The 13,371-nt window shown below is 45.7% G+C and overlaps 1 protein-coding gene and 1 long non-coding RNA gene across 2 annotated transcripts in view; one reads left to right on the top strand and one right to left on the bottom strand.

Moving 5' to 3' along the window:
- LOC135416647 (uncharacterized) overlaps positions 1–3,336 on the bottom strand; it is a 47,973-nt gene extending 44,637 nt beyond the window's left edge. Inside the window, exon 1 of the long non-coding RNA XR_010431666.1 lies at positions 3,096–3,336. This is a non-coding gene — a long non-coding RNA (uncharacterized LOC135416647). The remainder of the gene's footprint in view (positions 1–3,095) is intronic.
- Positions 3,337–10,039: 6,703 nt separating this feature from the next.
- Positions 10,040–13,371, top strand: part of HNF4G (hepatocyte nuclear factor 4 gamma) — a 62,846-nt gene continuing 59,514 nt past the window's right edge. Inside the window, exon 1 of the mRNA XM_064650479.1 lies at positions 10,040–10,123. The gene's annotated coding sequence lies outside the window, so the exon portion shown is untranslated. The remainder of the gene's footprint in view (positions 10,124–13,371) is intronic.

Below are 13,371 nucleotides of genomic sequence, written 5' to 3'. Positions count from 1 at the left end.
CCTTAAACCATCTTGTCTGGGAGCTGCTTTATGCTGATGATGCTGCCCTTGTGGCTCACACAGAAGCAGCTCTGCAATGTTTAACATCTTGCTTTGCAGACACTGCTCAGCTCTTTGGGCTGGAAGTCAGCTTAAAGAAGACAGAAGTTCTCTATCAACCTGCACCTCAGGAAGTCCCTCATCATCCCCATATCACCACTGGCCAATCAGAGCTTAAATCAGTCCAGTAGTTTAATTACCTAGGCAGCCTCATCTCCTTGGATGGTAAGACTGATGGAGAGATAGACAACAGGTTAGCAAAGGCATATAGTGCTTTTGGAAAACTCCATAAAAGAGTTTGGCGAAATAAACATTTCAAGAAAAGTACCAAGATCAGTGTTTACAGAGCCATAGTGCTGTCTGCTCTCTTATATGGTTCCGAATCATGGGTCGTCTACCGCCACCACCTGTGACTCCTAGAATGCTTCCATCAACGCTGCCTCTCTACAATCCTAAACATCCACTGGTCAGATTATGTGACTAATACATCTGTTCTAGAACAAGCAGCAGTCACAAGCATTGAGACCATGTTGCTGAGAACACAGCTGCGCTGGGCAGGACACGTCTCCAGGATGAAGGACCACCGCCTCCCTAAGATCTTACTTTATGGTGAACTTGCCACCGGCTGCCGCAAGAGAGGAGCCCAAAAGAGAAGATACAAGGACTCCCTGAAACAACATCTCAGCCTTGGCCATATTGATCATCACAACTGGTCTACTCTGGCCTCCAATCGGGAGGCCTGGAGACACGCCTTTTATAACGCTGCTGCTTCCTTTGAGAACACACGCAGGATCACTATCGAGGAGAAAAGGCAACGCAGAAAGAATCGTGTCTTGCAGAATATACCACCTAGGGAGTCTTTCTGCTGTGCCTTTTGCAATCGGATATGTCTGTCTCGTATTGGCCTCATAAGTCACCAACGTGCTTGTAACAAACGTGGATAGAGCCTTCCTAAATCTTCGTTCATGAAGCCTAGCCATGAAGTTAGTGTGTGCTGGGTAATTCAGTGAAATAATTGGTTGTATGTTACCCCTTTTAACTTCAGCCAAAATGCCTATTTTCTCACTAAATTAAAAGAAATCTCTGGAGAAACATATGTAGCGTGTTCTCTCTGTGCGACCTCAAGGTATTAAGTACCAAAGGCTTTGCAAAAAATTAAATTTTGGAGCCTAAAATATAAGTAAAATGCCTGGGCGGTATGTGGCTTGACCTGGGGTCTTATAGGAAGGAACTCACAAGAATCATCGAGTTCAACTCCTGGTGCTGCACAGGGCCATCCAGTCATAGGCTCATTTAAGTTTCAGGTTTCTGAATAACCTTCCCTGTTTCATAGAAGACTTTATGATGAATGGTATCAGGAATAGATGCTTCCAAAGAAAAGAAAGTCTGAAATTCCCTTCATTGTACACATTTCCAGCCCTGAGGCTCCAACACAGTAACAGAAGATGAATCTGGTGCACACCAATAGTTCAGATGCAACACAGGCCCTGGTTCCAGTGCACATGGTTTGCATCAAGCACCTGAAAAATGTCTTAGGTCTACTTACATATATGCTCTGTATACTGAATTCCTATGCTAGACCTGTGGAGCATGCTGCTTCATCTTCAGGGAGTCTGAGGCCTCTTTCCTTTATTATGTGAGTCTGGCCTTCTCCCCAGAACTTCTATTTCTCCCAACATGAGGAATATCCATTACACTAGGTACATGAATAAATAAATGGAACACAGAGAGCCTAGAAATTTGGCAAAATATCACGCAGTAAGTCTACTGAGAATGCAGAGGAAGTAGTACATCTAAACAAATGTATAAATATGTATACAGATCATCCCTCAAAGACAAATCAGCTGTTCTGCGATGATAGTAGCATAGACAATAGAGAAGCAGCTGTTTCCCAAGGACTTCTTCCTCGGAGAATCCAATGTATGCCATGCTGGGGAGAGAATTTCTTTTCCATGTAATCTTCTCCAGCATGCTTATTTTGGTTTACATCTTTTGTATTGAAGAGGCAAACCAATAACTCTTAAAACAGCTATTTTTTTAATGAGCTTGATGCATTTCATTTCTTCTAACCAACACAGAATCTCGACTTAAATGTTTTTTTCTTTCCTTTTCTCAGGGAAAGGTGGATACTCTCAAATTCACTCATTTTAGCATGCTATCAAAGTACATATATAAACTTTCTGGGAAAAAAAAAAAATCTAAGTACTTCACTAAAACATCCTACTGCCAGGCTGGCAAAAACATGCATCTATCTTACCCATTCCTTGAAAGAAAATGCCTGCTTGTACAATTTGGTATGAGAAAATACACTGAAAGTTAACGGTATTAATTTATATAGTGTGATACGATTTATGGAGTGTGGTTATTTTTATGGTGACCCCAGCATATTTCCTGAGGTTTGTTACTAAACTTTACAAATTATTTAATAGATAAATATATTGTTTCTTAGCAACCTTTAGTGATGTTTGATTTTACACTTTCTTTATTAAGCTTTTAGTTTTATGCAAGATATTTAAATAAATAGCAACTTCAAGTTCATCATCTAGAATATAAGAATGCCCATACTGAGATTAGCCTCTAGGTTAGACTTAAGGAAGGTGGTATTGTATCATGTGAGTCCCACTGAAAATGTAAATGTGGAGTTTTAGATCTATAGCTATCTTAAATAGCAGTGTTAAAACAAAAATGACATTCTTTTCTATTTTTATTACCTTAGAAATAAAAATTGATGTATTATTAATATAATTATGAACATATGTGTTGAATGCTGCTGTGCTCTGTACAGAGCATGAAGAATATACATGAATCACAGCTCCACCTGGGATCTTTGTAGCTTCTGTAGTTATGTGAGCACATAAAAGTCTGAGATACATATAAAAGGGCCTGCCTCTTCCAGATCTGGTAACTTCAGGACTTGAAGATAGACAGAGGTCCTCCCTCTCGGGGATGAATAAAGTTATAGAATTGTTTGGGTTGGAATGAACCTTAAAGATCATCTAGTTCTTATACCTTCAATATGTCCAGCACTGTAGTCAATGCAGAATACAGCCACTCACCTTCCACTGCAAGCTGCCCGTCCCCCTTTGGATGGGTATTTTGAACATTATATGCCCCCTCAGATCTCCTATCATAACTGCATGTCTAGTACTATTAGAATCATCTAAGAGGAAACAAGCTAACATAATTTTTAAGTTAAGCTGAGTTGTTTTGACATGATTGGTGGAAGATCTAAGAAATTGGCAGCTTTCAACTAGGGGGTAGTCAACCTAGGAAGAAGTGCTCAGAGCAAGGATGGGACTGGCTCCGGCCCTTCAACCTCAGCTCCTATTGCCTACACTTGGGCCGCCTTCTGCATTAAACACCTGAGCCACGTGTTTTTGAGCCAACTACGTTGAATCGGTTAAAGTGTAACCAGTTTAACTGAAACCATCCGGGAGGAGCTGGCAGGATCTTCCTAAAGCAGTGCTTTTCAGCTGGTGATCTGTGAATCACTGTGGTTTGTGCAGATTGAGGAGAACGTTAGGGGTGACTAAGAAAAGGAAATAAAACTAGGAATACTGCTGTAAGTCTGTAACTCACTGAAGAGAATAGGTGGTGATCTGTAAAGGAAATAAGTTAAAAAAACCTTTATTTTAAACTATTTAACACCCAAAATAGGCTCCAAAACTATTCTGTAGTTTTTTTAATTCAGTGCAAAGCACAATTGTTATAAAATTATCTGGTAAACTGTAAGATTTAGGCAAAGTTGAATTGTCTCATCTTCTCTGTATCTATATAAGCATGAAAATAACCCAGACAGACCACTTTGTTTTAACCATCATTATTAACCCAGACAAATGGAATTTCTTAAATGGCTCATCAGACTTCTATGGTGCTTTTTACTTGCATAGCATGACTGAAAACAGAAGTTTTCATCAGTTCATGTCATGGAGATTGAATTATTCCCAACTCTCAGCAGATGATGGCTTCCACACTCCACGTCTACATTGTCAATATCAATGTGTACAAACTGTTCAGCAGTATATGCAGTATGAATTACTTGCTTACCAGTAGATCATTTTCTTTTACCTTGCCTACATTTTGAATTGTCTTCCCTAACTGAATCAACGAGTTAGAACTACTTCATGTACAAATTACGTATCAGATGCACACTCATCCTGTTAATCTCTGCTCTAGCCAGTGTCATTTTTGCTGTGTTCTCGTATCAGTATTGCTTAAATCTCTTTCAACAACAATAGTCTATGCTTACCTATACTACAGTTTCAAGGTATATCCAAAGACCTTTATCTTCTGGAAACCTAAGTTGACCACCATATACTCAAACACAGAGGGAGAAGTCTTCACTTCAGTAAGGATCATTTAAGAATAGCCCATATTGGACAGAGCGTGTAGAGTAGCAGACGCGTATCCATACTGAAACTGTCAGGCATATAAATTCTTTTGATAATTTTTATAGATAAGCATATTCTAAACCACATTACAAGCATCAAATAATGACAGAAGAACGCACTTCATGTGCACAGACCAAGAAACAAGTCCTTAGAAAGCTAATCTGATATTAAATTTTTTTTTCTTTCATCTTTTGTTCGTGCATGCATCTCTTGGCTGTATTTTGGGAGGAAAAGGAGCCAATCACAATTTGCACAGAGCATATCATGAACATGACTCAGGTTAGGCAACAAGATCAAAACTGTATCTACAAATACGCAATTTCTGTCTTAATCTGGGGAGTAATTTTCATTATATTTGTTCTCATTACACGAGTGTAGCATTTATGCTTCCAAGTCTTTATTCCTGCTTTAAGCCTGGCAGGACTTTTAATCAGAAAAACAAACATAGTGAACATGATTCGTGCTTCCACATATTCACTATGGTTGTGTTAATGACAACGTCCTAGACGATGCGGGCTCCACGCCCTCTGTTTGCAGGACCAGAGCATGTGCTTTTTTCCGGGGAAGGAATTGCTAGAATCACTGACATGAGTCCAGCGGAACAAACAGGATGGAGACCCTTGCTCTTACACCCTTATTTAACAATCTATTTGTGGGGTGAAAGGGTCAAGGGCGTGGGGGGCGGGGAGGGTTGGGACATGGGGATGAAGGAAACATTGAGACAGCGTGAAACCTTTAGGCTGCCGATCCTTTACTTTCCCCCTGTGCAACGCGGGACGCCTCGCGTGTGACACTAGGGACACGCTGGCAGGATTTTGCTCATTTTCTCGCTTAAAGGCAGCCACTACCGGCTGGGGCCGGGGCCGCAGCTCCTCCCTGGCTGCCGCTGCAGGCACCCCGCGGTTGTGTCGCGGCGCGGCCTCCCCGTGCCCTGTGGCGGCGGCGGCGGCGGGGGCGCCGCTAGGGGGCACGGCTGGGTCTCGCACGGCGCCCGCCGCCCGCTCCACCTGCGGCCCGGCCCGGCCCGGCCCGGCCCGGCGCCCTCGCAACGCCGCAGCCCCCCGGCCCCGTCAGGAAAAAACACCCCTCGCCTCCCTCCGCCCTCCGCTGCTAATGAGGGGAACGGCCAGGGGAGGGGGGCGCAAATGATCTTAAAAGAGAGGCAGAAAATGACCGCGGGCGGCCGCCACGAGGCGGGTTTTGTTCGGCCGCTCTGGCAGTAAACTCATGTAATCTGCAGTCATTAGCATAATCTTCAAAGATCTTTAGGGGGATAATCTTTAAAATGCCTGAGGTGCTCGCTTATGAGGCTCCTAAATAGGATATCGTCGTAGCACCGGCGATGCCCTTTGAGGTGTCTTTCTTGGGATTCGAGGGGTTCCTCTCCGCCTTCTGCTGCGGCGGACAATAATGTGATCTCCGCCTGGATGGGGGTCAGGAGAGCACTGCGGCGCTGAACCTCAGACCTGCTCTCTGGCGGGCTTTTAATTTACGAGGGAGAAAGGCATGTATTTTACCTCGAAGTTTACTTTTCGTCAAGGGTAATTATCTCACTTGCATTTGAACTCTTCGGGGGACTAGAATGAGTTTCCAAGCATTCGATTCCCCCGCCTTAAATCTATAGCTCTTTTGTGTGAACATCCAGAGCTCTGGAAATGAACAACCCAACCCGCGGTTTGCAGAAATGTTCATTGCACTGAAGGGCGTGTTCGGAGAACACAAACAGCACCCACAGATAGTTGCCAAGGGCACCTAATACATCTTTGCATTACGCCTTGAACCAGCCTGCCCGTATCTCCGAGTTTTTATTGCACGGATCATAAATGATTGTAAAGTCTGCAAATCTTTCATGAAACCCTGGCAATTAATAGTTTAGCCAGGGAACCTCTGTTAGAAAACAGAGTCTCTAATACAGCCCCTGAAATCGGTTCATAGCCGCGTGCTGCTAGCGTAATCTGACGATTCACAGTTATAATGTTTATAGCTTTTCTTTTTCTTTTGAACAATGCACTTTTTCTCTCACTGTTTTTAAAGGCAACAAAACGCAGAAACTTTAATTAGTACCAGAATTTCAGGTGCTCTCTGATCAGGAGGAGGGGGAACTTGAACACTTGGTGCCAGTACCTGCAAAATTAGACCGCGTTTCCCATTTATTTTTTCAGGTAACCACATAAAACTATCTGTTTCTTTAAACCAGTTTGGTCCTGATCGTTTCCTGTATTGCGCTTTTAAAGCCAAGAGTACCCTGTGACCCTAAGTGACTGTACTTCCCGGCAGCCGTTTAGATGGTTTTTGAAGGCACGTTGGGGTCCTTTATCAATTATTCGTGATAACAAAGAACGGGCGCTTGCCTGAAGATGGGAAAGTTTTTCAAGAGAAGCTCCTGCGAGGAGAGAAGTGCCCAATTCCCCATAAATGATTTACGAAGGATGGATCAGTAACAGTGAAAAAGCAGCCCAGAGAGGGAGAGAGGGCACACAAATAGTTGCTTCACCTGCGGGTTAATGATACAGGAATGAAGCGAGCGGAGACCGGGCGGGTTGCCGCGATGGGCGGCCGCCCGTTTCCGACCCCAGCCCCTGCCCCGGCGCCCGCAGAGGCAGCTCCGCCAGCTCCCCTTGTTTTCTCCCCAAATAAAATGCCTGGCAAGGGGTTGACAAACGCTGCTGGGAGCAGATCGGGAAGGGCAGACCCTCGCAGATGTTGCCTGCGGGAGCGTGCCTGGCTGCCCGCCCGGGGCGCGGGTCGCCGGCCCCGCTGGGACAAGGGGGCTGAGCCGGCGGCCGCACCCGCCGGGCAGCCGCCCAGCAGGTGTCTGCGGCCACAGCCAGAGGCAGCCAAGTGATTAGAGGGGCTTCTGCAAATTGGCACGGAGACTATACTGTCCGGGGCTTCCTCTTGGAGGTCAACGCCTGGAAATATTCGTTATCTCCTCTGTAAAAGGCTACGTGGATTTCCTTCCGTCCGTTTCCCAGCACCGTCTCCCAGCCCTGCTCCCTGGGGTGTATCGGAGAGAGAGGTGGTGAGCAAAAGGGGCATCTCCTGCCGCTGATGGCCCAGCTGGTGCTTTCAGGGATCCCGGGCAGAGGGTCCCCGCCACTGCCCTAGTGTCTTGGTGCTCTATCCTCAGCAGAGGGGGGGATGATTGGAATCACCCCGGAGGGAAACGGGAAGGGCTCCCGGCCAAGGGCGCCCGGGTAGCTTAACGGCTACTGCGGCTCTTTGGGCGGTCGCATGGTTTCATCGTGGAGGTGACATGTGAAAATGCTGCTTCAGAGGTAGCACTCGCGGCGAGATGACCGTCAAGAGACTCTATGCTGCCCCCCACTCTTCCTCAAAAACGTTGTTGATAACTAAAAGAGGCAACCACTTCATAAAAAGCATTTACGGAGACGCTGAAGTCGAAATGAAAACCACTAGTTACATTAAGGTTAAATCAAACGTGGCCTTATGTGATGAGAAATACGCGCGAATATTCCCCTCACAGGAAAAAAATTCCATTTACTCTTCTGCAAGCTATTTGCTTTAGGCACGAAGCAGTACCTTTCCCGCAGAAAGAATAATAATAACCTTTGTATACGCTGAAGGGATTGGAATCAAAATGTCCTGACGCCCCCTCCATCAAAACTACCTGCATCCAGATGCAAGTGTAGAAATACAGTGGCTACAGATGACCACATGGCTTGAACGTGTTAACTTTATTCGAATTAAAACAGCAAAGAAACTCCAACAGATCCTCGTTATTCATCTAAGAAAACTGGTTATTAGCTCCCGGCATATGGCCGAGATTCTTAGAAAAGAGGTAAAAAACAACCCTCCCGTAAGTGACAGTCACTTTTTAAGCCGGCTGTTTGTGCCTGCGGATTGCTCTGAGGCGCGCTGGAGCCAGCAGCAGTAACGTTTATTTCATTGTCAGTGCTGCCCTTGCCTGCAGTATTTTATCTGCGGCAGGAGATGGGCAAGAACACCTCAGGAACAAGTCTTCCTCGGCCACTTTTATTGGCCTTTTAAAAACCGCCTTTGAAATTACACCGGAGGGCTTTAGATGTATTTACACCTTCCTTGTGGCTATCTGAGCAATTATTTCCAGTGATTATTAGTGTTTCGTAATGGGGGGGAATTGTCAAGGAAAATTCTCCTTGTTCCGTCCAAGGGACAATCGAAAGCCCCTAGAAATTAGATCCAGAGTTTTGACGGGCAAACTCTAGAAATGAGGAATTGGCCATCTTAACGAGATCCAACAGCATGGCAAGGTACCACCGGTAAGAAAGCAGAGGAAACCCGCTGATCTCCTCGCTGGGGAAACCAATCAATCACCGGCCGCTTTCAGAGACTGGAGGAAGAGAACATTTTTCATATTTTTTTTTTCCCAACCTCCTTCCTGTGTAGAGCCCGTGCAGTCCCTCTCCCGTGAGAGCGTCGTTAAATCACTGCCACGGGTGTGCGGGTCCAGGAGTCAGGCGCGTTCACGCGCCCACGGCGAGGCAGTCGCTTCCTACGGGGACTTTTATCACTCTTATATGGGAACTTCTGCCAAATATCCTCCCTTTACGCCGCCGAGGAGGCCCCTCCGGATAATATTTGGAGTGGCAAGACGTTGCCTTGAATTCTTTCCCTTCTTCCTGATGCCTCCGTGGGAGTGAGCCAGTGGTATCATAGGCAAGGCGTTAATTATTGCTTCGAGACAGTGAATGTTTAATATCTGAAAACAATGGCAATTATTATGTTATAAACACTTCCTTGTGTCACGACCTTCCCGGCGCTAAGAGGCCGGGAAAGTGTCTCTAGCGCAGGGAACACCGAGTTTGCAGTGGAACCCCCATATTTGGTCCCACTTCTTTACATAGCTAGGCACCGAACTAATGAGGGGGGGGCTTCTTTTCCCTCGTGGCAGTTTCAGTGGCGCAAAGAGAGCGATACCGGGAGGGGAACACCTGAGATTTGTGCGCCCGCAAATCTGTGGCTGCCAAGCACCGTGGGGTGCTGAGGACCGCGGGCGGGGGGATGCGGGGACGGCCCTGCGGACGGAGCTCGCCGTTCGCTCGGGCCCTGCAGGGCGCCCAGGGTTGCCTCCCGAGGCAGAGCAGGGCGGCCCGGGGGATATTTCCACGCCCTTGGCACAGAAGCAGCGGCAGCGTGGCGGGGTACGGCCAGGGGAGCAGGGCACCGGCCCCTCCCCGTCCCGGCGGCCGGGGGCGCTGCCGCGGATCCAGCCGGAGGCACCAGGGCCGGGGGAAAAGCCCCGCCGCAACCCCCGCGGGGCCGGGCCGGGCCGGGCCGGGCCGTGCGGGGAGCGCCGGGCCCGCCCGCCGGCGGGGCGCGGGCGGCGCAGGGCCAGTGGCTGGCGGCGGCGGCAGCAGCTTTCAGTTTTCATTGAGGCCGCTGGTTACTGTTTAACGTCCCCACCCACGTTTCAGTTTGTTTAGTAAATCGATCTGATGCTGGGGCTGAGGCTGCTGCCCTGTCGCCATTGAGCAAAGTTAATTCCCCCACACACAAACTCTCTCTCCTCCTCCTTTCCCGCTTCAGCATATGGTGAGGACGGTGTCACCGCACCAAACAAGTCGCGCAGCCCAGCGCCGGGACGTCCGCGGGGAGCCGGGGGGTGCGGGGGAGGCAGGAGGCCCGGGGGATGCCGCCGCCCTGAGCTGCGACCGCGCCGCCGGAGGCCGAGGGACGGGGCGGCCCCGCCGGTAAGTTCCCGGGGGCCGGCGGCCGCCCAGTGACACAGCCCCAGGCTGCCCGCGGGGCGGACGTGCCCGGCGGGGAGAGCTGGTGGCCAAGCGCACAGCAGCCAGTTTGGGGGGATTTTATTTTATACGTTCCTTTCTATTTATTTATTTATTTATTTATTTTAAATTCGCCTGGTCACGTGTCCCCGTTGTCGGCGCCCGGGGCGCTGCGGGGAAAGGCACCGCACACGGCGCAGCCCGGGCCCCGGGGCGGGGTGTGTGTGCGTGTCCGTGTGTGCGTGTCCGTGTGTCGTGTCCGTGTCCCGGTCTCCAGGGTCTGGCGCAGCCCAGCGCCGACCCTGCTGCCCCTGCCCCGCCACCGGCCGCATGGCTGCCTGGCGCTGTGCTGGCATTTGTGATTCCCCAGTAGCCGAAGTCACTGCTTTGCGCTGGGCTTAGGAGCATTTCCTAAAGGCTTTTTTGGTTTTGCCTCTCTTATTGATTTCTCCGCCCCCGCCCTCATGGTCACCTGTGCAGCAGATGGGTTTGTTGTTGCAGGGCTGTGCTAATAGTAGCACTTGGCCAGGGCTGGACACTTTGGTAGAGAAAACCAAAAATACTTTAAGGAAAAGTAATTCAAAGAGAAAAATTCAAACATGAAACAAGAAAAGTAATACGAGGGTAAGTTTTGAAGACAGGTCCAGCTTTTACAGTGCTGCAGGTGCACTGCTTACAGCATACTTACAGGGTACTTTTAATGAAAGCCAACTTCTAGCTGTTGGACCTCTGAGTTGAATATCTGTTCCCGTACACTGCAATGGGAGATACAGTCAAGCATTTTGAAAAGCAGACAGTAGGTTGCAATGATACTAAAATTTAAAGCAACTTTTAAAGTGACAGTTTAAAGTGAATTGTTTTCCATAGTAAACTATGGCTGTGTTAAATTGGACCTTCCCTTGTGTAGGCCTTTTCTTGTACAGTGCTGCACATGCACAATATATCAAAATACTGTGATTTCTCATCCATATTACAAAGATAGTGAAGAAATTTAAAGTAGCATCTTTGTTAATTGGTGCTGAGTTTGTTAAAATTGAGTTAGTAAGACTTAGTATGCTGCACAACTTTCAAAACTCTTGAGTCTCTGGTGCGACTCTTTTTCTGAAGAAAACTATGAAGTGTTATGTTATTTCCCTTATTCCCTAAGAAGTTCTTACATCTTATGTAGGAGACATATTAAATGTATCTATGCAGGTGGTTTTCATATATTCTGAATGCTGTTCTGCGGATTTGTTTTCCGCTTTCCTTCTTATAGTTATATGATAAGAGGAAAAGGGAGAAAATGTTTAGTGATAGCTTCAGCCTCTGAAGCATTGTGAAAAAAAAAATATTTAAAAGTTTTATTTTCATTGTCCAGTACTCTGTACCCTGTCCCTCTCTCTCTTACTGAAGGTCACCAGGCTGCCGAAGTTTCACTTCATACGTATGTTTTAAAAAAACCCAACCACCAGGTGTAGGACAGGATCAGGATGCTGTTATTTTGTTTACGGCGTTACCTTTGATTTTAACAGCTAACATATTTGGACTCATTTCCCAGAATACAACCTTTGTGTTTCCTTAACATAAAATGTAACTTTCTCTACCTCATACAACCAGAGGAATATCTCTATTCCAAAATTTTTGTACTTAGTTGAAGTAGTGTAAAACAAGCAATGCAGAGGTCCAGTATACATACTCTTAGGCAGTGTATTGGGAGCAGCTTTGGGTGACATGGAGTTACCACTTCCTTCTATCCTGCCTCCCTACCATGGAAGAATCCATGAGGTGAAGTGAGAAAAATGGGTTTCCTTTGGCCTGGCTATAATGGCCAGTTCCTTGGATGGCCAAGTGATGTTTGCTGCTAATTTGTGCATATAGTTAAATCATTTCTGGGCCAATTTCTTAACAGAAGTACTCTAGTATAAATACATCTTTGCTACTGCTTTTTCTCAAGATACAGCCTACTAATGCTTGATCAAGTTTGAATACCTGAATCAAATCCTGTTTGATTCTACAGAGTTTGCCAAAACTGTACAGTAGTGCGCGAACAGAACTCAGTCCTTGTGCTTGACATTGCTGCTGTTTCAAACTTTTTGGCAGTATTTATATCATGGGCATATGGACTCAATACTACATGAGGTTGCCCATCTGTTAACCTTTGGCAGAAAAATGGGGTCTAGCATGTCATCAGTGTTATCTGCAAGTCTGTGTCAGGTAAGTTAATTTCCACTGGCTACAAGAAACAAAACATTACTTAAAATAATATTAATTCTTCTTAGCAGGTCATTAATTAAAAGAAGCTTCCTGAAAAAAATTCAAAACTAGTAATGTGGTAACCCATGTGATGGAAAAAAAAATCAACTTTTTCTTTGTTTGGGAATTGAGTCTATTATAACAAACAAATTCATGACAGATTTAAGGTTGCATTGTTGATATAGGGGGGTTCTGAGCTGAGCAGATTGTGCTTTTGCATCTGTGAGGTAGCAGGGGCAATGTGCTTCATATATTAATTGATAAACAGACTCTTTCAATATGGGGATCTCGCTACCTCACTTTTCAGTGATTTCAAAGACCCGTTTCTTACTTGTAAGCTTTGAAATATTATCTGATTTATTTGGTTTTGGGGTTTTTTCATGTAATGAAGATGTGTAGCTCTTCAGAAGTCTTCCATTTCTGTGTTTAAAAATTAATATTAAGCTTGAAAATTAGTTTGATTTGCCTACGTTGTGTCAGGTAGATAGGAGGTATGTCATATTAGATTATTCTGGTAATGTAGATTGGTAACATAGACTGCTTTAGAATATAAATAAAGGTTTTATTTTTATGGTAAAAAACCTGTTGTGTGTAGTAATATATTCTGTAATAAAATTTAATTTCTCAATGAAAGTATCAGTGCAACATAAAAGAATGTAAGGTTGAAGAAAGGCAAGGCTCTTAGGTTTTAATGGATCTTAATGAATGATTCATTATATATCATGATGAGAAAATATGGAAAATGCTTTTCAAACAGATTAAGATGTTTGAATGTCTTGCAACAGCTTTGATTGAATCAAATATTTTTCATTTCAAATTCTCAATTTTAAAACAGCACACTCTAAAAATCAGGTCAGAATGCTGTGTGTAATGTCAGAACTGAGATCTATCAAACTGAAAGGCTCCAACAACATTTTCAAACCTTTCTCAATTGTCAATTTAAGTTAATTGAAAATGAAAGGTCTCGCTTTCAGGATTGG

This window comes from Pseudopipra pipra, chromosome 1 (genome assembly GCF_036250125.1).
Source record: "Pseudopipra pipra isolate bDixPip1 chromosome 1, bDixPip1.hap1, whole genome shotgun sequence".
Taxonomy (NCBI): domain Eukaryota; kingdom Metazoa; phylum Chordata; class Aves; order Passeriformes; family Pipridae; genus Pseudopipra; species Pseudopipra pipra.
This window is presented reverse-complemented; position numbering and strand designations above follow the sequence as displayed.